Here is a 24,213-nt window from a genome sequence, read left to right as displayed (position 1 = left end):
ATTCATTTTGGAGTTGCACCCTGAATACCTTTATTGAGAGTTATGCTCCACTCCCTCCTCATTCTCTCCCTTATTATCATCATCCCCACACTGTTAAAATTGTGCATTACTCTGCTTTTTCTCGTAGACATGTTTTGTTCTAATGTGAATAATTCCTCATTATATCTGGGGACAATTTGTTTATTTAGAACTCTAGAATAAGGATGGTGCCTGTCACTTAATAGACCAAGCTTAAATATTCAGAGTGGCTGCATGCAGACATGGGTATCTTCATTTTCCAAGGAGTTATAAAAGAAGCTGAAAATGTTTGAGCCTAGGACACTGCCTTAAGGAACTCTTGCAAGTAAGCAAGTTTATTTGTATAGCACTCTTCAAACATAAGGCGGTTTCAAAGTGCTTTACATATAACAAGATATAAAAATCAAACATCAAATTTCAGTCAATACATAAGAGAATAAAATCACACAAAAATAGATATGATAAATAATAGCTACAGCGCAGGAGATTCTGACTAAAAACTACAGTGACAAGAAAAGTTTTAAGGCTTGATTTAAAAGAGCTTAAAGCTGGGGCAGACTTCAGAACCTCTGGAAGGTTATTCCAGATATGTGGAGCATAGTGACTAACAACTGCTTCACCATGTTTGGTTTTGACCCTGGGGTCAGTAAGCAAATCTGCCCCAGATGACCTGAGAGAGATGCCCTGGCACAGGGATGATTGATCCCTGACAATTTAACCATTTTCTTTTTGTGAGAAATTACTTTAACTGCTGGACTTTTTTCCTCATTAATTCCTATTCAGTTTTACCAGGACACCTTGATGTCATGTTCAGTCACAGCCTGAACTGATGTTGAGGATAATCATTTCTGGATTTCATTTCTCTGGCCCATCGGTGATGAGGTCTGTATCAGTAGTAGGGTCTTGACAATATCAGGGTGGGCATCAGGTAAGCAGATTATTGTTGAGTAAATGCCAGTGGATAGCAACATGGACAACATCTTTCACCATTTTGCTGAAAGAAGCCTGACACAGAAGTAATTTCTTGGATTAGATTTATCCTGCATTTGTAAATAGGACACACGAGAAGATGAGGGAGGATGCCAGCACCATAAGTTATACTGGATCAATATAGCTAGAGTGCAGATCTTCAGTACAACAACTGGGATGTTGCTTGATCTTATAGCCATTGCTGGGTCCTGTGCTGTCAGCCATTTCTTGACATTACAGTGGAGTAAATCATTTTGGTTGAATTGTGAGATTGGAAATCTGAAGAGGAAGCAAAGTTAGATCATCCATTTAGCATTTCTGAGCTGACCAAGACTGCTGATTTAGCCTTGTCATCTGCACTCATGTGCTGGGCCTTGGCAGGAACAAAGATGGAAACATATGTGAAGAATAATTCTCCACCACTTTTCATAACTGAATGTAGTAGGACAGCAGAACTTTGATTTAATCTGTTATTTGTGAGGTTATTTAGCTCCACTATTGAATGCTGTTTTTGCCTTTTAGAATGTAAACAGCAAAATTAGGCTGGAACCTCATCATTTTTATCTGTTGCTGGTACTATTTCCAGCAAGTCTTACTCACAGGCACAGAAAATAGCCATGTTTGAGTTCCACAATAGCAACATTGAGTTCAAATCAGTTTGCACATTGATTTCATGATTTGGTTTTAGCTGTCCATTAAAGTCCTCATCAGCGTGATACCATTGCATCTCATGTCATCTCATGACATTGGATGCCATTTTGGAACCAGTCTGGCACCCCATCAGAGATAGGGCTAATAATCTTGCCATAAACATTTAAGATGATTGTGCAAGACCTCATTACTGATGTGGAGGCCCAATTACATATGTTCCCACATCCCACTCCTCCAAGCGAGTGTTTAGATTGGACACTTCACTACTGACATTGTTCAAGCTCACCCTCTCTGTTTCAGGAAATTACAGGCTGCATAGACAATGCGAAAAACAATTCCAGCTCCACCATCCAGTTAACTGGTCAAATCTCCATGACTGAGGTTGCAATCAGGCTTCTGCCTGTTTCAGAAGGTCTTTTATTCACTTCTATCATCTCAGCGAAAAATGGGTGATAGATTGTAAAATCCTGCAATACAATAGCCTTGGGGAATTTTCCCTTTAAACAAAACAACATTTTAAATTACAAACACCTATCAGGACATCCACAAATGTTAAGTGTAATATGAAATATCATAACAATATGATGAACGATTGTGAATGCTAATATCATTAAATCTGCAACCTGCCTTTCTCATCTATCTACAGAACAACTAATCATTCACATTTGTGCAGTGACTAATGCAGAAATGATGGGTGCAGCCTCACTTAAATATAAAGGATGCTCACTGGGTCAGACAGCAGCAGATTCAAGTACATTGGAGGGATGACAGATGAACCTTTTTTTTGCTTCTTCTGCAGGATGCGTGTTCTGCTTTACTGAATTCCATTATCACATGAATTAGATTGAATCTTAAAAGGCTGGTCTCCCAGATTTATCTCCTATTTGTGTACAGTGAATACAAGCTGTCAATCATTAGAAGGAGATATCAAATTTTAAGTTTTAATGGGAGCATTGTAGTTTTGATAAAATATTAGATCACTACACATCAGACTTTCATTACTTTCTTTTCTCTGTACATCTCAACCAGTAGGATCAAAATACATATATATAATTTAATACTCTTACTTTTATGGTTTTGGGTAGATATGGTTGCTCTGAAGCTAAATACTTTCCTATACCCTTTCTGCAGGTAATATCACAGCTAGGAGAAATCCTGCCCTCCCTGGAGTTCACTCGTCTAATCTCCAGCAGAGGGTTTGCAAAGAGGGAAGGAGTAATAAACTTCCCCTACCTCACTGAGAAGCACAGAGATCCAGATCTCTAAGGCTGAACTTGCTTGATTTGAGGCATTAAATGCCAGCTTAGGTTGTTGATTTAAGTCCAGAAATATCATAAAAAATTTGAAACAAACTCAGACTCGTCTCAGCTGCTCCTTCTGCCCATATTTTCATTTCTAATCTTTCTTTAAAATCACTAATGTGACTAAAAGATTAATGTTGGCATGCTGCACACTACGAACAATTATTCTCCTTTCTGAAATGCACACACATAATTATGATAGGCTGATGCTAGCCCAAATCCATGAGGTTTGTAATTTGTTATATTTCTGTTTTAAACAGTCTTCCAATAAGTGAAAATGAATGCCTTCAACTTCAGAAGACACCTTCTGCCTACAAAACAGACCTTAACTTCCAGCATTATCAAAGACCCCTCCCACCCTTTCCACAAACTCTTTGACCTCATGCCATCAGGCAGAAGGTACCACAGTATAAGAAACAAAACTGTCAGGCTCGGTTACAGCTTCTTCCCCCAGGTTCCTGGGCTTCTTAACATCCTGGTGTCACCCAGCACCCATGTACACCCTGTCTGAATGCCCGGCCACTGCCCCCCCCCACCCCATTCCCCAACTCACAGACACACTCCTGTCCTCCATTAATCACTTTTCATCTTTTATTGCTGCTGTTTTACATATTTATATGACTGCTTGTTTTATTGGAGTAGTGCCAGTAACATTATACCGCCTTACATAAACATACCCCTTGCACATTATATCAACCTGTCAATTTTCAGGCCATGCCATTCCGGGACTTGTGCTAATTTTGTTTTGTGACTGTGTATGCTAGATTGCAACTATATGTGTTGTGTGTGACTATATATATATTATGGTTTGCACCTTGGCCCCATAGGAACAATGTTTCATTTAGCTCCATAAATGTGTATCGTTGAATGACAATAGGTTTGAACTTCAAAAACTGAAGTACCATCAGGAAGAAAACGTGACACCAACTCTACCTCATTAACAGTGAGAGGCGGTTTGGTTTGTTACCAAAACATTTTTACAAGTACCTGTAGAAGTACAATAGAGTGTATTCTCCTGGTTGCATCACAGCCTGGGATAGAGGCTCCAAAACATAGGATCATAAGAAACTGCAGTGTTGTACACTCAGCCATCTCCATCACATCTTCAATGAGGACATCTTCAAGAAGTGATGTTTCAGTAGGTCTGCATCCATCATTCAGGCCCCTCACCATCTAGAATATGCCCTCTTCTCTTTACTACCATATTATCAGGTATAGGAGCCTCAGGACTCACATTCAATGATTCTGAAACAGCTTCTTCCCCTCTTTTATCAGATTTCTGAATAGTCCAAGAATCCATGGCCATTATCTCATTTTCCGTTTGGTTTGCACTATTCATTTGTTTCTGTAATTTATAGTAATCTTATGTCTTAATACAAAACTGCTGCCACAAAACAAAACATTTAAGTCAATGATAATAATTTTGATTCAGACTCTATCTTAATAGATTTTTTGTTCTTCCGTGTAAATTTTATTATTTAATATTTTTAATCTAATGTACATAACTTACTTGTCTTCAAAATTTAAGCAGCATAAATTCTTGGCTCTTTCTTACTTTAATCTTCCTAAATGTTTTCTCTATTACCATTACGATGATCAAGCAGCAGGAGTACATGATTGCAAAGAAAATATTCTGGGTTTCTGCATTCTTGGGAGGACAAGACAAAAGTAGCAGTGTTAGAAAAAGGCAGAGAGAAGAAGTTCCATCAAAGATAAGCAAACAATAAAAACATATGTGTAGAGCTATGGATCAGCAAAACATATTGTGGTGAGCGTTTGGACCATAATGACAGTCGAGGAAGTTCATTAATTCACAAATGTTTTATTGTGATAAACACAAAACAAAACAGGCACCATGACCCGGAGAGTGAACCCAACCAGTCTCATACAGATGAGGGAGGTGACCATCACACACCCTGGTTACAGTTAGGGTGACCCAGAAATATACAAGTGAATAACTGTATAACTCAAGCTGAAATGTAATAATAATTGAACTGGAATTCCCACCATAATTCCACAAAAGCACTTTAACACAAGAACAATAAACAGTACTGGTCATTAGAAATGCAGGGCAGGCTGTCGACAGCCCCCCAAAAGCATCACACTGCCCCCACCCAAGGGGTCAGCCGACCCCGCCACAGGCGACGAAATGATCTCTGCTACCCGTGCGGTGAGGAGGGCCATTTGGCCCAGGACTGCCTTGCACTGCACCACGCCACAGTCTAGTGCAGCCATTGGGAAATGCTGAGCAGGCAGCCACCCAAATTCCCCAATTCCTGGGTGGGCCGTTTGGGTGAAGAGCAAGGCTTATACGTAGACTGCATGGTGGAGGGCAGAAGATGCTGAACGTTGGTGGACATGGGGTCAACCAACACTATAATCTATCCCGGTGTTCTTCCCAACACGGACCAGCCATCCCCAGCTGGGTGGACAACGACAGCGGTCGAGGTGGCTACGGTCACCAGCAACTGTGCGGTGATGCGAGGGAAGAGGAGGTTACGCATCGCAGTGGGGAGAAAACGCAGTGGAGCACGAGGTGTGGCTCACTGACATCTGAGAGTCCTGCATCACTGGCCTGGAGCTGCTGTCCCGCAGGGCGGCCCATGTAGATGTGTCGGGGGCAGCACTCTACCTCAGTGCTGGAGCCGTGGCTCTCCAGGAAACAGTGGGGGCAGAAACCACCACCGGTTTCACAGTGGCCTGTGGCAGTGCAACACACCCCATAGCAGCCCAGCGCAACACAGCCGAACCAGGAGCAAGCGACAGTGACAGCCAGTGACGACATCCCCGCCATGGACCAGCAGCTGTGCAGCAAACAGGTGAGCACAGGTGACCAGAGCCGTGCCAACCCCACCGCACGGGCTCCTCCTCGTCTTCCTCTGTGACACAAGCCTGGGCTTGCTGCGTGCAGGGCAATGCTGGAACACCTTGAGGAGCTAAAATTGCTTCTGCCCTCTCTGCCTTGGCCAGTGCCTCGTCCAGCAGATGATGGTGACGTCAGGCAATCATGCTGCCAAAGGCATTCCAGTGACAGAGCCTTTGCAAATGCGTGGAGGGAAAGCTTTTCCTAGGCTGCAGGAGGGAAATGGGCGTAGCCATGCCAAGCATAGTGGTGAAGATCAGCTGCTAATGCCTCCGAGTTTTCTCCCATACGGCGCTGTCTGCTGCACAGTTCTTTCCTCGTTGCTTCCACCAACGGCCTCTTGGAACGCCGCTCCAGCGCCAGTACGAGGGCCCTGTAGTCATACAGCTCCACCAGCGTTATGTCAAGGAGGGCCCGCAGGGCCTCTCTCTCCAGTGCTGGGGCACGGTGCACCGTCGTCTCGGTGGAGCTCCACCCATTGTGCTAGGCAGTAAGTTTGACTCACACCAGGTAAGACTCCAGGTAGCCGGTACCATCGTATCTGGAGAGTTTCAGGGTAGACCTTGAGGCGCAAATCGTCGAGGCCCTTTGATCTTCCTCTTGCTCCAGCAGCGTCTGCCATGATGCCCATCCTCCCTCGGGTTTTCCAGTGTGGGTCCCGGCAGAGGCAGGTGATGTGCTCCGCTCTGTTCCCCAGGTTGGAGAGCCTGGGTATGCTTGCTCTGTTGGTGCTCCCTGGGAAGGCACAATGCTCGGTTGCTGGGTCCTCCTTATGGGTCTCGGCTTCATAAGCCCTGCCCGTGGGTGTGGAAGAGGCATATTGCTCTGTCCCTCATCTTATCCCCTGGGTCTTCAGGCACTCTGTGCGCCGTCATAGCTCTTCAATCCCATCGTTGATCTGGCATCCCACGCCTGACACTAATGTGGCGAGCATTTGGTCCATAATGACAGACGAGGGAACTCATAACTCGACAACTGTTTTATTGTGATAAGCATAAAACAGAACAGGTGCTATGACCCACAGAGTGAACTCTCCCTCACCCCTGTCTCATACAGACAGGGGAGGTGACCTCCACACAACCCAGTTACAGTTTGGGTGATCCAGAAATATACATATATGAATAACCATATAACTCAAGCTAAAATGTAACAATAAATGAACCAGAACTTCCCTCTGTAATCCCACAAAAGCATTTTAAATCAAGAACAATAAACGCACTGGTCATTAGAAATGCAGGGTCCGGCTGTCGACCATGCCCCCCCAGAGCATCACAATATAATACATGGTTACAAAAGGGGAGATTTTAATATTCATAAAGACTGAAAGCTGACAATTCAGTGAATTTCTTTAGTAACTTTTGATGGCTGTCTGAGACAATGTTTAGAATCAACAAGGGTCAGTCTTTGTAGGCACAAGTCTACGATGATGGAATATGGAGCAAAAACAAAAAATGCTAGAGGACCTCAATAGGTCAAACAGTATCTGTTAAGGCAAATGGGTGATATTGTGGGTCAAGACCCTGCTTCAGGACTGAGTGTAGGTGGAAGATAGCCCCTGTAAACAAGTGAGAGAAAGGCGTATGAGGGGCTAGTTGGTAGTAGTGGAACTGGGTAGGAGATGATGGGCAGTGAGAGGCTGGTGGGGTGAAGGGAGGGAGAAGAATAAGACAAGGGAGAAGAATGCTATGTCGATAGATGTGTGTAAGATGGGCAGAAGAAATCTGGTGGGGGGGGGGAAGGACAGAACAAATTTAGGTAATGAGGGGAGAAATAGAACAAAAAAGAGAGTGAGAACCAAGTTGGGCTGGTACAAGAGGCAAAAGAACACAGGAAATGTAGATTACCAGAAACTGAAAAATGCAATGTTCATACCATTGGGATATGCACTCACTGTCCACTTTGTTAAGTACACCTTCTCATTAATGCAACTTTCTAATCAGCCAATCATGTGGCAGGACCTCAATGCATAAAAGCAAGTAGACATGGTCAAAAGATTCATTTATTGTGCAGATCAAACATCAGAATGGGAAACATACCTGATCTAAGAGACTTTGACTATGGAATGATAGTTGCTGCTAGATGGGTTGGCTTACGTATCTGCTGATTTCCTGGGACTTTCAAGTACAATCTTTAGAGTTTACAGAGAATGGTGTGAAAATTAAAAAAAAACGTCCAGTGAGCAGAGGTTCTATGGGTGAAAATGCCTTATTAGAGGGCAGAAGGAATTTCCAGATGAGTTCAAACTGACAGGAAGGCGACAATAGTTCAAGTAACTACATGTTACAACAGTGCTGAATGCACAACACACCAAACCCTGAAATGATGGGCTACAGTACCAGAAGATCATGGACATACACTCCATGGCCACTTGATTAGGTACAGGAGGTATCTACTAAAGTTGCTACTTAGTGTAGGTTACCCATGTCAATTATGTGGCACTGTTCTTCTAATTTGCATTTTGCAGTGGTGAAGGCTTGAATGGGGAGGGGATTTAAATTATATGCAGTTAGAAGGTGAAGCTGACCATTGTGGACAGAGTGCAAGTGCTCACAAAATCATTTTGATACTCCTCCTCTTGAGACAGAAGGGGGCAAATTGCCTGCATTGGTGGCAGTAGACAAGGTAAGACTGAATGCATGTGAATCTCTGCCTCAACTGAAAGATCTGTTTTATTCCCTGGATGGTGGTGAGGGAGGAGGTTTAGGGACAAGTGTGGAACCTTCTACACATGCCGGGATCAATATGGTGGGGTGGAGAAGGATGAACGTTGAGAGCTGTTCCTATGGAAAACAAAACAGAGGGCTGAAAGGATGAGGTATGGCTGCTGGCGGGGGAGGGTGTCTAGTTGCAGCTTGTAGAAATGCTGAAGGGTGATATGCTGGGTGCGGAGGCTGGTGGAGGTGGATAAAGAGAACTCTCACTCTGTTCTGTCCAGGTGGGTTGGGAGTAGTGGAAGCTGTGAGAGCAGACATCCTGGAAATGGAGGAAATAGTAGTGAGGTAAAAGGGAATGTATGGTGGAGGGGAAGTCCCAATTGCTGTAAAAGCAAGACATTTCAGATATTGTTGAACAAAAAGCCATAGCTTGAGAACAATGCAACAGAAACAGGGAAAGTGGGAGAGAGAGGGATATTGTCCTTACAGGAGATAGGGTGAAAGGAGCTGTAGTCAAAATAGCAGTGGGGTCAGTGGGTCTGTGGATAGTCTGTCTTCTGAGATGGAGACAAAGAGATCCAGAAAAGAGAGAGAAGTGTTGGAAATGGTTCAAATGGAAATTAGAAGCAAAGGAGATAAATTTGATGAGTTCCATACCAATGCGGTCACCATTGTAACAGAGGGAGAGGTGGGGAAGCATTAGTTCAAGGATTCAAAAGGTTCAAAGGTTCATTATTATCTAAAGTTCTTCTTCTCCAGGTAGCCATGAAACCAAGAAAGAAAATGAAAGGCAACACGGTAATCAAACCCCAAATCCCTCCTCCCCACACAAAAAATGAACAATATGGAACAGGCACCTTAACCCTCAAATCTCTCTTCCCACACAAAATAACGAACAAAATGAAACAGGCACATTGACCTCCAATTTCCCCTCTCCACAAAGGAAACAAAAAAAGATTGGGTAAAAAATGTAGAATATAAAAAAAAGACTGAAAAATGTCTATAGTTCACCAAACACAGAAAACCTGGTGAAAACTTTTTGGGCCCAGTGACTGGCTCTCCCCTCTTCATAGCAGATCAACCAAAAGACAAGCAGCCGGTGCTCACCCTCCACACTCACCTTGATGCTTCAATCTCCCTCGTCGCTTTAATTGGCAAAATGGAGTCAAACAACAGCTTGAACCCTGTCCTGCAGCATACTCGTTACAAAGGTCGTGCACACAGCCTCTGTCTCCCAGAATCCTCTTGGAGACCACAGAGCACTGAAGCACCCAAATAATCTCCAAGTTTCCGCGTTCACCTGGATGTTTCAATCTCTCTCATCACTTTAATCAGCGAACAATAGAAGCTTTAATCAGCAAAATGGAGTCAAACCAGCTCTCAGCCTGCCCACCGTGAAGATCACGCAAATTGCCTCTACCTCCCAGAATCCTCTTGGAGACTGCTGGGCACTGGAACACCCAAATGATCTCCAAACAGAAATCACAGAATCCAACAGTTCCAGAATCACACTTTTAACTAAGTGTCTATAGATTGAATATTGGTTTTGTAGTTTGTGTATCTTGGGTAACTGAAATATTTGGTCGGTTTTTTACTGTTTGTAAATAAATGATTAATATACTTATTTGTGATCAGTGTTTTCTGTCTCACTCACCAGACCTGCAAGCCTGCTTCCACAGTACAAGAAATGAATCCAGGCTCTCTGTGTACTGGGATGCTCTTGAATAATGCATCATTCTTTGTAAGAAAGAATAAATGCTCACCCAATGAGCACGTGTCATGAAGCTAGAAAAATAAACACACTGACAATCATTAACTTTAATCTGGAATTTTGAGTAATCATCAAACTCTGGAAACACAAGGTGTAATATCATAGCTGTGGTTCAGTGCATGAAGGAATAAAGGCTACCTGTATATTGTTTGAAGTTGTAAGTGCTGAAACGAAAATATAAATTAACCAGTCTGTGGCAACTACTTCTGCTTCTGTTAGTTGACTAGGATCACTGCAGTCTTAGCCCATAGCTGTCTGAAGCCTACAAAATAAGAGAAGTCATGAATTTTTAAATAAAAATGAAAAAATTTATTCAACAGTTTCCTGGAAGTCGCAAGTAATGTAGAGAAGACTAGCCATATCTACCTTTGTGGACAAGAGGGAAAGGATTTGGACCATTTGAACAGCTGGGAAATAAGTGAGATGAAAGCGAAAGTCCTGATGAGATCTTTGAAAAATTCAGAATACACCCCATGCAGAGATTGAATCACTTCAGCTGTAGATATGAATTCCTAAGCCTGAGGCAAGAGCAGGTGAGAAAGGCAATGCTTTCTTGAAATAATGAAAATTCAGCTTGTAAATGCAGATATAAGAGAAGAGAGGAATGATTAGTGGATCAACTCACTTAGGTTTCAGCATAAATGGGCGTGTAGCTTTCATTAAGAAAGTGATGCTCACTCTAGTACTGACTATAAATTCAGGCATAGCACAATAAGACAAATGTAACCAGGAACCAGAACAAGAGTTTAGCGTAAAGATGCTAACAAAAAGATACAGTTCTGAAGGTTTGTTACATGTGGATGGCCCCACATTGTAATGACGAGCAAAATGTCAGACAGATTCTCTTGAATAATTTTTCTGACACGTCCCCAAAATGATATGATTCAATTTCAGTGACAAACTATTGCTAATAAAAAAAATCAGGAGTTCTACGCAAATCGCACAGATTCTATAACTTTCACTCTGTGCCCAAAGCGGTACAGCAGAAAGAACCTGGCCAGATGTAGTTACAGCCAATAAGAAGCAACACATCGCTGCGAGTCATTCATGCAGGAATTTTTATCCTTGACTTCATGATGTTATTGCAGCTTATCCAAAGGAACCTGATAACCTGCTCTTAGATTGTGGGATCAAGAACAACTGAGGCAAGCCTATTTGGCAAACTTAACACAACATCTCTGTGTGCTAACCACTCACAGCCATAACCTCCAGCCACCAGCCTTCCTTACCTGCCTAACAAACTTACAAGTATGTGGGCACATTCTGTGTATCCTCAACAGCTTCTGATCTGCACATGATATCTGAGGAAAGTTGTCTGAACTGACAGGTGAACTCCATCCCTGTTTCCTCAGATCCTGAATATGTTAGTGATTTTCTGCTTTAATTCTAGGCTTCTGGCATCTGCTTACTTTCATTCTCTGTGGATTGTTAATGCCTGCAGATTCCTCATCATCTAGTAATGCACACAGTCTGTGGATCCTCAAAATCTGGTGATCTTCACTGTCTCTGTTTGGTCTAGCAAAGCCCATAACATGACAATGTTCAGCATTCAGACCTTCACAGTCTCTAGGTGATTATTGTTGTGTGTATTCTAACAGTCTGAGGTCCCTTACTATTGTAGGATCCTCCAAACAGATACATGTCCTTCCATTCAGTGATTCCTCACACCGCAGGCACTGTTGTAGTCAAAGGACTCTCACGATTATTACAGTCTGTAGATCTGCACAGTCTTCTGAGGGGTACAGTCCGTAATCCTCACAGCACAAGGAGTGACGCAATTTAAGGTCTTCTCAGTATGACCTCTAATAAGGTTTCCCTTCCGTGTAAAGACAAGATATGGCATTTTAGCCTGAATTCCATGAAACATGGATAGATACTTCTTTTCAGTTCCAGATCTGGCTGGTGTACCTTCTGCACAGTCTGAGTCAAACAATCCCTACCAATGCTGACCTGAACAATGAGATACTGAATATCTCTGGCAGCAAGGAAAAACATTCTTCAGCAGTAACCTACATTGGGAGAAAATCTGGCAGGAAATGTTGTTTAATTCATTAATTTTACATGAGAACATAAATATTTTACTCTCTTGTGATTTTTTTTACTTAATTTAGAATAAAGTCATTCTTTTGCCTTACCTATTTTGCATGATAACTCAAATCTCACAGACAAACTCAAATCTGTCTGAATCTTCACATGGGTTATCTACTTCCCTTTGCCTTCTGGCTCTTTTGTTGGGGATAAAAGAGTCATAGAAAGCTACAGCACAGAAAGAGCCCCTTCAGCCCACTGAGTATGTTCCCACATCCTTGTCAATTCTTCTCAGGTTCTACCACTCAACTCCACAGTAGTGACCAACAGCCAGCTGAGTTTTGGGAGGGAACCATATCACCCTGGGGAAGACTACAAAGTCAACAAGAGAACGTGCGAACTTGACACAGACAGCACAGGAGGACAGAATTGACCATGATTCTCTATTGTTATGAGGCACCAACTCTACCAGCTGTGCCACTGTAACATCTGAGGTGGAAGTGATTGTTGAACTTTTCAAGCTTAATGGGGGTGAGTGGGTGGTGGTTCTCAGCTCTTTAAATGATGATATTGCACAGAGTCATATATTCTCATTTACAGATTCCAATCATCTTGAGTTTTGGTGAAAAGTCTTCAACCTGAAACATTAAGTCTTTTTATTTCCATAGATTCTGAATTGCCTTTCTGATATTTTTTGCATCCAATATTTTCTATTCTTTTTTCAGGTTTCCAGTATGCAGTTTTTTGACTTTTTTTTTAATATCTCAAATGAAATCAGCCAACTCAACAACAAACCTAGAGTAGAAGGTCATTTTAACTAAAATGAAATGAAGAACAATATACCTTAGATTCTAGAAACGTGAAACTGAAATAATGAATGTTATGGACCAGTTGCAGGAAAAGAAATATATATGGAATTATTATTGATTCAGGTTGAAATGTTTAATTGGGAGATTAGCTCTCTGCAATGATAAATCGGTGGATTTTTACTCATAGGTATCACTTGATCTGCTGGGGATTTAGATCATAATAACATTATAAAGTAGCATAAGTAATTCTTGATATGATGTGAAAGTTTCAAATATTCCGTCAGACATAATCTAAGGTACTTCATGAATCTTTCTGACATTGCCCTGTCAGAAGGAGAATGAGTGAGAGCAAAGATTTGGGATGTACATGAGATTTGGAGATTTCAGAGGCACATGTGTGGAATATCACATCTTCATACTCATGAATGCATTTTGACTTACTGTATACTATCATTGATATTCCTTTTTACCATCCTTCTCCCCCACCTTCCTCCTACTAAAAACCAACTTACTTTCACAGTTCTGACAATAGATAGCAGATCTGAAATATTAATTGTTGCTATTTCCAGAAGCTGTCTGATCTGTTTGGCACATTCTGACTGAAAGGGGAAAAGATTTTACTTCTGACAATAATAAACAAACACCAGTATCTTTTTGTTTTTATTTCAGTTAATATTATCTCTGTGAGATCAGGGCTACTGACTTGGAGCGAGAAAACAAGAGGACAGTAAAGGTTCCCAACTACTGTTAATTGGTCAAAACACAAAAATACAACTGCAAATGCTGTGGATCAAAGAATACGTTTACAACGCTGGAAGAACTCAGCAGGTCAGGCAGCATCCGTGAGACCCTGACGAAGGGTCTCGGCCCGAAACATTGGCTACTCTCTTCTCACGGATGCTGCCTGACCTGCTGAGTTCTTCCAGCATTGCATACATACTGTTAATTGGTGTTTTATATGAAATAGCTAAACATGCAATCAATAGAAGATTGAATGGAATAATGTTTATCCAGCACAGTAGTTAATGACCATGGAACATCCCTAAGTCACTTAGAGTCAACTACGTTCTTTGAACATGTGATTATTGTTGCAATGTAGGAAATGTCTCAGTATTCACCTTATTTACTATTTAAGGTATTGGAAAGTTATAATTAATCACAGTTACTTCATACCTGAACAACTGAATCTTAGCATGGTTACAGTTGCTTTCAATACAACAGCCTTTTCCTTGAACTTTATTCACCAAATTCTTGTAGTTGACCAGATGAATGAATACTTAAAGAGAAAAAACAGCATTAAAAGGATAATTTTTGCCCATAGACAAAATTTTACATATGATATTTAAAGACAACAGGCATAGCATTTAAGTCCCTGTGCCAGCAAACAGATAATGCTTAGAAAATCTATCTATGTGTTAACAACCAAGGGAAAATATGGCCTGGGTAATAACAAGAATTCCCCTGACAATTAAAACAGCTGAAGACACTGGAAGTCCAATTTATAAACAGAAAAAAATGAATTGCTAACCTAAAAATTCACTGTTTCTCTTTCCACAAGTGGTTGTTAACCCATTGAGTATTTCTAGCATTTTCTGTTTTTAAAAAGGGTAAACCCCCTCCCCCACCTCTTTCCAATTTTGAATATCAACTTGGGATAACTTATTCCCTTCTGAGAGAGTTTGTTAAATATTTAATATTTTCCATAGTAAAACCTTAAACACATAATTATTTTATATAAGCCTCTGTTTGGGGCTCAAATCTCCAGTGGATTACCCGAGATTGGATAAAGATCAGCGCCAGCTGTGATCCCCTGAAGTTGGGCTTTGTTCATTATATAGATCAAGTAACTATTATCTATAAAGCCCAACCAACTCCACTGTACTTGTGTTAATATTTCTTAATCTTGAGCATCTTTAAAATTACAACAGTTGAAGAAGGTTATTCATGATATTTGTCATGTGTCAGTGCAGGTGAGAAATTTGAATAGGAACATGTAAAATTGCTTAAAAGAATAAAATTAGGCAAATAATTGAAATTAATTACCTAGTCTCAAGACTGCGACCTTTCCTTATATTCTTCTTTTCAAGCATCTATCTCAAGGAGAAACAATTCTATATCTCATGTTGAGTAGCCATTTATGGTAAAGCATTTCATGCTTTAATGATAATGAGTAATAAAAATCTATTCTACCTTTCCCCTCTGTTGGAAAATGGTAGTCTTTTCTTAATAGCCTCATGATACTGATTTGCTGATCAGTGGAAATTATTATGCACACTAATCGACTCAAAGCCTTTTAGCTTCTTGTTTGAATTTCATGTATCTGGAATTAGTCACATGACTGGTGCAATCAGTTGCTGCAATATCTTAATGGCCACTGCCTGAGATCTAGATTTATGAGAAGGTTCACCAGCAATTTACAGAGGAAACATCCCCAACATTCTCTCACAACTTTGTGGTAGGATTGCCAAAAAGCAGACAATCTTTTTGTGAAATTGCAATGGTCAGAGAGCCTTTGGCAGAAATACTACTGGTGATTTATGATTGGCGAGCTCTTCAGAGTCATTCCAGAGGCTCCAAGAGTTATAGATTTTATATATTTAGTCATAAAAATATTGGAAATAGTGATTATAAAAAAACAACCTGACTGACAATCAAAAAATAATCAATCAAGAAGGTAAGTTATTTTCCAATTAGCAGGAGAAGAAGATGTCAGTGCATCAGAGAGATGAACAATGGGAGAGTAGAAGTATTATTTTGTTATAATACAGTACCTCCAAGCAACTCATTCAATCACAGTTGGAAACCTCCATTGTGACAGTGTTGTTTCCTCAAATTCCATATCCTGTGGGTGAACCTTCAGCATAACAATAGCTCGACATCATGAAAATGCCTAAAGGGCAATGTTACATTAGTCATGTGGGATTTCAATATACAGGTAAATTGGGAAGATCAAGTTGGTGTTGGATTCCAGGAGGGGGAGTTTCTAAAGTGTCTATGAGATGGCTTTTTAGAACAGCTCATGGTTGAGCCCACTAGGGGATCAGCTATTTTGAAATGGGTGTTGTGCAATGAACTGGAATTGATTAGATCTTATGGTAAAAGAACCTTTGGGGCAATAGAACCTGATCGAATTCACACTGAAATTTGAGAAGGAGAAGCTAAAGTCTGATATAGCAGTGTTGCAGTATTACAGTAAAGGGAATTACAGAGACATGAGAGAGGAGTTAGCCAGAATGATTGGAAAAGAACTCTGGGAAGGAAGCAATTCAGAAGGCACAGGATATATACATCCCAAAGAGGAAGAAGTATTCTAAAAGCAAAATGACACAATGACACAACCGTGACTAACAAGAGAAGTCAAAGCCACCATAAAAACCAAAGAGAGGGCATATAATTGAGCAAAAATTAATGGGAAGTTAGAGGTTTGGGAAGCTTGCAAAAACCAACAGAGGTAACTAAAAGAAGTCATTAAGAAAGTAAAGATGGAATATGAAAGTAAGCTAGCCAGCACTATTAAAGAGATACCAAAAATTTCTTCAGGTTATGAAGTATAAGAGAAGCAAGAGTAAATATCGGACTGCTGGAAAATAATGCCGGAGTGGTAGTAATGGGGGAAAAGGAAATAGCGGATGAACGAATAAGTATTTTGCACCAGTCTTCACTGTGGATGACACTAGGTGGAAGTTCCAGAGTGTCAGGGGTTAGAAGTGATTGTTCTTGGGAAACTAAAAAGTCTGGATGTAGTTAACTCACTTTAACCAGATGGCATACACACCAGATTTATGAAAGAGGTGGCTGAAGAGATTGCCGAGGAACTAGTAAGAGTCTTTTAAGAATCATTTTATTCTGGCGTGGTTGTGGAGGGATGGACTATTGCAACATCACACCACTTTTCAAGAAGATAGAGAGGCAAAAGAAAGGAAATTATAGGACAGTTAGTCCAATCTCAGTGGTTGGGAAGTTGTTGGAGTCAATTATTAAGGATGAGGTCTCAGGGAAGTTGGAGGCATGTGAGAAAATAGACCATAGTCAACATGGTTTCCTCAAGGGAAAATCTTGCCTCATAAATCTGTAGGAATTCTGTGAAGAAATAACAATCAGGAAAAACAAAGGAAAACTACTTGATGTTCTGTGCTTGGATTTTCAGAAGGCCTTTGACAAGGTACCAGACATGAGGCTACTTAACAATCTCCAAGACTAGGTATTAAAGATTCTAGCATGGATAAAACAATGGCTGATTGGCAGGAGGCAAAGAGTGGAAATAAAGGGAGCTTTTCCTAGTTGGCTGCTGGTGACTAGTGGACTTCCATAGGGGTCCGTGTTAGGGACTGATTCTTGATTTGGATGATGGAATTGATGGCTTTATTGCAATGTTTGGAGACAATATGAAGGTAAGTGGTGGGACAGGTAGTTTTGAGGAAGCAGAAAGACTACAGAAAGACTTAGACAGATTTGGAGAATGGACAAAGAAATGGCAGATGGAATACAGTCTTGGGAAGTGTATGATTATGCCCATTAGTAGAAGAAGTAAAAGGTTTGACCACTTTTTAAATGGACAGAAAATACGTAAAAACTGAGGTCCAAAGGGACTTGTGAGTCCTTGTACATGATTCCCTAAAGGTTAATTTGCAGCCTAAGTCTTTGTCGAGGAAGGCAAATGCAATGTTAGCATTCACGTCAAGAGGACTAGAATATAAAAACAAGGATGTAATGTTGAGACTTTATAAAGTACTGGCAAGGACTCACTTGGAGTATTGTGAGTATTTTGGACCCCTTACCTTAGAAAAGATATGCTGAAACTGGAGAGGGTTCAAAGGAGGTTCACAAAAATGATTCAAGGATTGAAAAGCTTGAGTTTTATGTTTGAGTTTTAAAAGAGTGTTTTACGGTTCTGAGCTTGTATTCACTGGAATTCAGAAGAATGAAGGGTGACCTCATTGAAACCTATCACTGAAACCTATGAAATGGTGAAAGGCCTTGATAGATTGGATGTCTCTGTGATGGGAGAGTCTAAGAGCAGAGAGCTGAATCTCAGAAGAGAGGGACATCCTTTTAGAATGGAGACGAGGAGGAATTTCTTTAGCCAGAGAGTGTAAATCTGTGGAATTCTTTGCCACAGGCAGCTGTGGAAGCCAAGCCTCTATTTATACTTAAGGCAGAGTTTGATAGATTAGTCAGGGCATGAAGGGATATGGGCATAAGGCAGGAGATTAGGACTGAGAGGATAACTGAATCAGCCATGTCGAATTGGTGGAGCAGGTTCAATGGGCCTAATGGCCTAATTCTGCTCCTATATCTTATGACCTTATGGTCTAAAATGGCTCATTACTGGCTTCATAAGGAGAATACATGAAAAAAGAAAATCTCTGAGAAATCAACAATATGTTGTCCAAGAATCTATACAAAACTTATTTTTCTCCATTATAGAACTACTGTCACAGAAATTAAAAAAAATAGGGCCTTCAGCCCATAAGGTCCATGCTAGCCATCAAGTGCTCATCTATACCAATTCCATTACCAGCATTTGATCAAGGGTCTTCAAATGTCTTGGTCCCTTGGTGATCAAGTGCACACCTAGATATTTCTTAAATGTTGCAGGAGTCTCTATCTTCTCTATCTCCTCTATCTTCTCAGGCATTGTATTTCAGCTTACAAACTTTTTGAGAGAAAAGAAATTCTTCCTCAGATCTAGTCTAAACTTACTAATTCTATTTTAAAATCCATGCCTTCTGCAATGGGCTAGTCTGCTTTAGAAAAACATTTCTCACTATCTTGTGTATGACTTTCATAACTGTGTGTACTTCTTCAAGATTCCTCCTCAATCTCCTCCTCTCCAAGGAATAGAAGTCCAAACTATCCAGTTCCTCCTCATTAGAGCAAACGCCATACCAGTTGTACCTTAGCTCCTTGCTCTTATATTCTATTCCCTGACTAATTAAAGCAAGAATTGCATGTGCCTTCTGTTGTGCATTCAAATTTTCAGTAATATTTTAAATATATTGTTTGATTAAGCATTCTTTGCTGTTTACAAATCTCATTATGGTTTATATGTACGAAGATTGTGAATGCCTTATGTCACTACATCACTACATCATAAGTACACATCTCACGAAAGGAAAAATTAAGTAGACAACTATTTATGCCCGGCCTTTCCGTGTTTTTCTTTTGATTAGTTTTGAAGTTACAAAATATGACAGTGATGGTTTTAGAATGAACCCGAGACGATTACCTACCTGTTGAAACAAGTAAAAGAATGGTAGAAATTCATGCGTTCATAAACTAGTAGTACCAAATGATAAGACTGATAACTAATAAGTGAATCAGAAACAGCTAGCTAAATCAGAAAGATAAACTTGTTTGATTGCATGAGAGATAACTAGATTATGTATACTTAGCAAATTAAACAGTATTTTGAAGCAAATGAAATAGTCAGTGAATAGCAAGTTCAAGTTTTGCTGAGTGCATTGGATGGAAAGGCATACCGTTAACTTAAAAGTTTGACTGCTCCAAACAAACCAGTCAAAATGAGCTTTGCTGATATCATGAAAGTAATGCAGGAACATTTAGAACTAAAACCATTGTTGATTGCAGAATGCTCCAGGTTTCATAAACAGAATCACAAGGAAAGGGAATCCATTTCAGCTTATTTGGCTGAATTGAAGAGACTGTCTGAGCATTGTCAGCTCAGTGATGGGCTTAATGATACACTGAGAGATCAGTTTGTGGATTCTTACAAGAAAGCATTGAAAAATAGCTCCTAATTGATGCAAATCTCTCATTTAAAAGAGCAGTTGAAATAGCTGTATCAATGGAAACAGCAGCCAGAGATGCAAATGGGTTGCATGCTGGAACCCATGAGCATGAACAAAGTTGCAACATCTAAACAGAAACCTGCCTGACTGAAATAATTGTGTTATCTTTGTGGCAAGGGCTCACATACCCCAAATCAATGCAGGTTTAAATGGGAAACTTGCGGAAAATATGACTATGTAGGACATATACAAAGAGAATATCAGTTGGACAAAAATAAATGGACTGCACAGGGAAGAAAAAAGATAAAAAGAAAAGTTGCAGTTACAAAAAGAGCACTAATCTGCATACTGTTGAGGAAAACCCTGATAATAATGAGAGTGACACATGGCTGCATAGCCTTGAGATGTATAATGTGAAAACTAACCAGAGACAAGCATTATGACTTACAACAGAAGTCAACAACAAATTAATTAAAATGGAATTGGAGACTGACACGACTGTTTCAGTCATTCCACAAAATAAATTAGAACATAATTTCAAAGGTAGTGCAATGAAGCCTGCAGATATCCAACTAAGAATTTATACTGGAGAAGAAGATTATGATCTGTGAATGGCATTCATAACAGTGAAATATAACAACCAACAAGCTACATTAGGCTTGAATCTGGTAAAAACAGGAGGGCCATTGTTGTTATGCTTGGCTGAGACAACTACAACTTGATTGGAAATCCATCCATCATTCGCATACCACAGCTGCTGCAACAGACTCAACTGAAAGTGAATTAAGAAAGGTACAGGATGATGTCACAGTAGTTCTCAAGGACGGCATTAGAAAACTCAAACACATCAAGGGTAAAATAGTGTTGAATGATGAGAATACCATACTAAAGTTTTACAAAGCCCATCTGATATCATTATATGATCTCTGATAAAGCAACCAGTGAGCCACAAGGAACCATCCTGTTTCCAGGAAGAGGACTCCAACTCTGAGCAAGGCATTCAACAATTCCTTGTCAACATTGAGTTTGCTCAGACCATAGGGAGTCTTCCATGGAAGGTCAGATTCTTCAGTTGGTTCACTTTTACTTCAATTTTGATAATATATTCATTTTTCTGGGTTGGGCTTTCATTTGAGTTTACTGTGTACACCTATCAGAATTGCATATGCTTGCGTGGAGAGGTGAATTATTATTACTTCTCCTTTATTTTTGTATTTGTACAGCTTGTTTTCTTTTGTACGCCTAATGGAGCGGTCTTTCATTGATCCTATTATAGTTATTGTATTTATTGAGTATGCCCGCAAGAAAATGATTTTCAGGTTTGTATATGGTGATACATATGTACGTTGATAACAAATTTCCTTTGAACTTTAAAAGAATTCCTTTAGCCTCCATGTGATCTAGCTCATCTGGAAATGAAGTCCTGTTGTTGCTTATGGTGGTCGATTCTACTTTATAAGGAGGTGATAGTATTCAAACCCTGCCACAGCCTTCGAGCATCCTTCATTGATTCAAATTTAGTCTGAAATTGTGTTTTTGCTCATGAGATGTCTTTCCAGAGATCGTACCTGGGCCTCTTGTAATCTTCTTGGGTGCTAGATTTGATCTGGCTCTCAGCAGATTGTGGATCTCATAGTTCATCCAGGATTAATAGGTGGGGAAGACTCTGAATGATTTCGTTGGAACACACTCATCTATACTGTCTTTATTATGTCCATGACAACTATGGTGTATTTATTCAGATCCACAGATGAATCTTTGATCACAGGCCAGTCCACTGCCTTGTTGCAATCCTATATTCACTCCTCTGCCTCTCGCGACCACTCCTTTGTTGTCATCATCTCTGGAGCTTTGCTCTTTAGCCTCTGCCTGTATGCAGATAGGGAAAGAACAGCTAAGTGATCAGATTTCCCAAAATGTGGTCTGGGCATAGAACAGTGGGCATTCCTTATCTTAGGATAAGTGTGCTCTACTGTGCTAGGACATCAAGTGCTACAGGTTATACGCTGATGGTAAATTGTCAGGGTTTTCTTTAAACAAGCCTGGCTGGAATCCCCAACTATGATATGAAATGATTTGGGATGTACTGTTTCTTGTTTGATGATGACATCATGCAGTATCTCAAGAGTTTGATTATAGTCGGCCGTTGGCTGTACATAGACTGTGGTCAGGATCACAGATGAGAAACTCCCTTGGATGACATTTGATTGTGAGCTGCTCAAGGTCAAGGGAACACGTGTTCGACAAAACCACCACATCGGAGCACCACGTAGAGCTCGTCAGGAAACACATACCTCCACTTTCAGCCTTTTCTGAATCCATGATTCAGTCCATCCTATGTATTGAGAAGCCTTTGGGTCTGATCGCCATATTTGGCATACTCTGAGTAAGCCACATCTTGATAAAACACAGAACACAAAAATTTCTCATTTCCCTTTGATAGAACAATCTTGCCCTTTGGTCTCCAGTGATTGCACATTTGCAAGCAAGACACTGGGTAGAGGGGGTCTCATTCCTCTGTGTCTCAACTTCATTGGAGATCTCTGCCCCCCGGCTACCATGCTTTTGGCCATGCTGATGAACCTTTGTTCGCATAAAGGTGCCGTATCTGCTTGCTAGAGATTTAGTTCTGCCAAGTCCTTTAAAAGATAGTGAAATCTATAATTCATCATGTCTCTTTAACGGAATATTGCTTAAAGGGAAACTACATGCTGCAGATTGCAGTGAAAGTAAGTCAAAAGAGGTATATTTAGAAGTATTTAAGCACTGTGGTTCACCCATACTGTCTTGCAGGATGAGTGGAGTTTCTAAGTTGAGTGAAGCCCATGAGCCATGCCAATGGTCAGAAGAATAGTCAAGTAGCCAAGAAGAATGAATCTGTCAGGAACTGTGCTGATTTTAAGGTGGCTATCAATGCCGTACTGAAAGTAAATCAACATCCTCTGCACAGGATAGAGGATATCTTTGCAAACCTTTTTAAAGTGAAACACTTCAGCAAAGTAGATTTAGCTGAAGCCAACTACAGATGGAGATGGAAGCAGAGTCCAAAGCATTTCTCACCATAAACACTCACATAGACTTTATCGCCATAATAGGATTATTTTTGGAGTAGCATTTGCACCTGCGCTCTGGCAGTGATCTATGGATAGGTGCTGTAAAGCTGACCAGGAATGCAGTGTTATCTTGATGAAGTCATTGTTACTGGTGAAGATGACAAGGAATATCTCCAATTTCAAGACTGTGCTAAAGAAGTTAGAAAACTATGGGCTCAGATCATAATGCAACAAGTGTGAATTCTTCAAACCAACATTACTTACTGTGGTCACACCACTGATGCACAATGATTACACAAGTGTACTGAGAAAGTTCAAGCAGTAGTGGATGCCTCAAAGCTAAAGAATGTGTCACAGTTGCAGTCCTTCTTAGGATTTGTCAATTACTATAACAGGTACCTGCCAAACCTGGTTACTGTGCTCCACCCCTTGAACTCATTACTGAAGATCAGAAAGAAATGACAATAGACAAAGCAGTGTGAGGTGGCTTTCCAAAAGGCAAAGGAGATGGTGACATCAGTTACTGCCCTCACACATTATGATCCACATTGTCCAGAGAAGCTTACCCGCGATGCCTTGTCTAATGCTATAGGTGGTTTATCCTTGGAAAAGGAAATACCAAAGAATTTACAAAACAGGACACTCCACTTAACTTATTCGCTCCAATGCAACTGGAGGTCTTGCTTTTACAGCAGGGGTGATTCAAAGGGAAACAAGACCCCACACTGTCTCATGTTGAAATGGTAACCCAAAGTGGCTGGAATGTGTAGCAGAAACTCTAGTTCCTCATTTTTACCTTTGCCAGGATGAACTTGCCCTTGACAGAGAGGATTGAGGGTTGTAGTACTATCCAAGCTGAGAGCTAAAATGTTGGAGGAGCTACATGCCAATCATCTAGGCATGGTTAAAAGCGTTAGCTCGAAGCTTTGTCGGGTGGCCTGGGATAGATCAGCAGACCAAGCAACTTTCCACACTGTTCAGGATGCGAACATGCCCAGGTCAGTGCCTCTCCATCCCTGACAATGGTGTATATTGCCCTGACAGAAAATTCATATGGATTTTCACAGATTATTCTTAAGCACAAATTTCTTAGTAGTAGTGAATGTAGCAACAAAGGGGCCAGAATTCTTCCCAATTGACCTCCATTGCAGCTTCATACGCAGTTGATATGTTGAGAAATTTCTTAACAACTGGTGATCCAGAACATTAAGTCAGTGACAATGGACCACAGTTTGTTGCAGAACAGTTTCAGTCATTGCTGAAAATGAATGGAATAAGACAGATCACACCTGCACAGTACCACCCAACCACAAATGGCTTGGCAGAAAGGTTTGCCCAGAATAG

The 24,213-nt window shown here is 40.6% G+C and overlaps 1 long non-coding RNA gene across 3 annotated transcripts in view; it reads left to right on the top strand.

Annotated features, from left to right (window-relative positions):
• LOC132406242 (uncharacterized) overlaps positions 1–24,213 on the top strand; it is a 131,397-nt gene that overhangs the window by 93,114 nt on the left and 14,070 nt on the right. The window lies entirely within an intron of this gene.

Source organism: Hypanus sabinus, chromosome 16 (genome assembly GCF_030144855.1).
Source record: "Hypanus sabinus isolate sHypSab1 chromosome 16, sHypSab1.hap1, whole genome shotgun sequence".
Lineage (NCBI taxonomy): Eukaryota > Metazoa > Chordata > Chondrichthyes > Myliobatiformes > Dasyatidae > Hypanus > Hypanus sabinus.
This window is presented reverse-complemented; position numbering and strand designations above follow the sequence as displayed.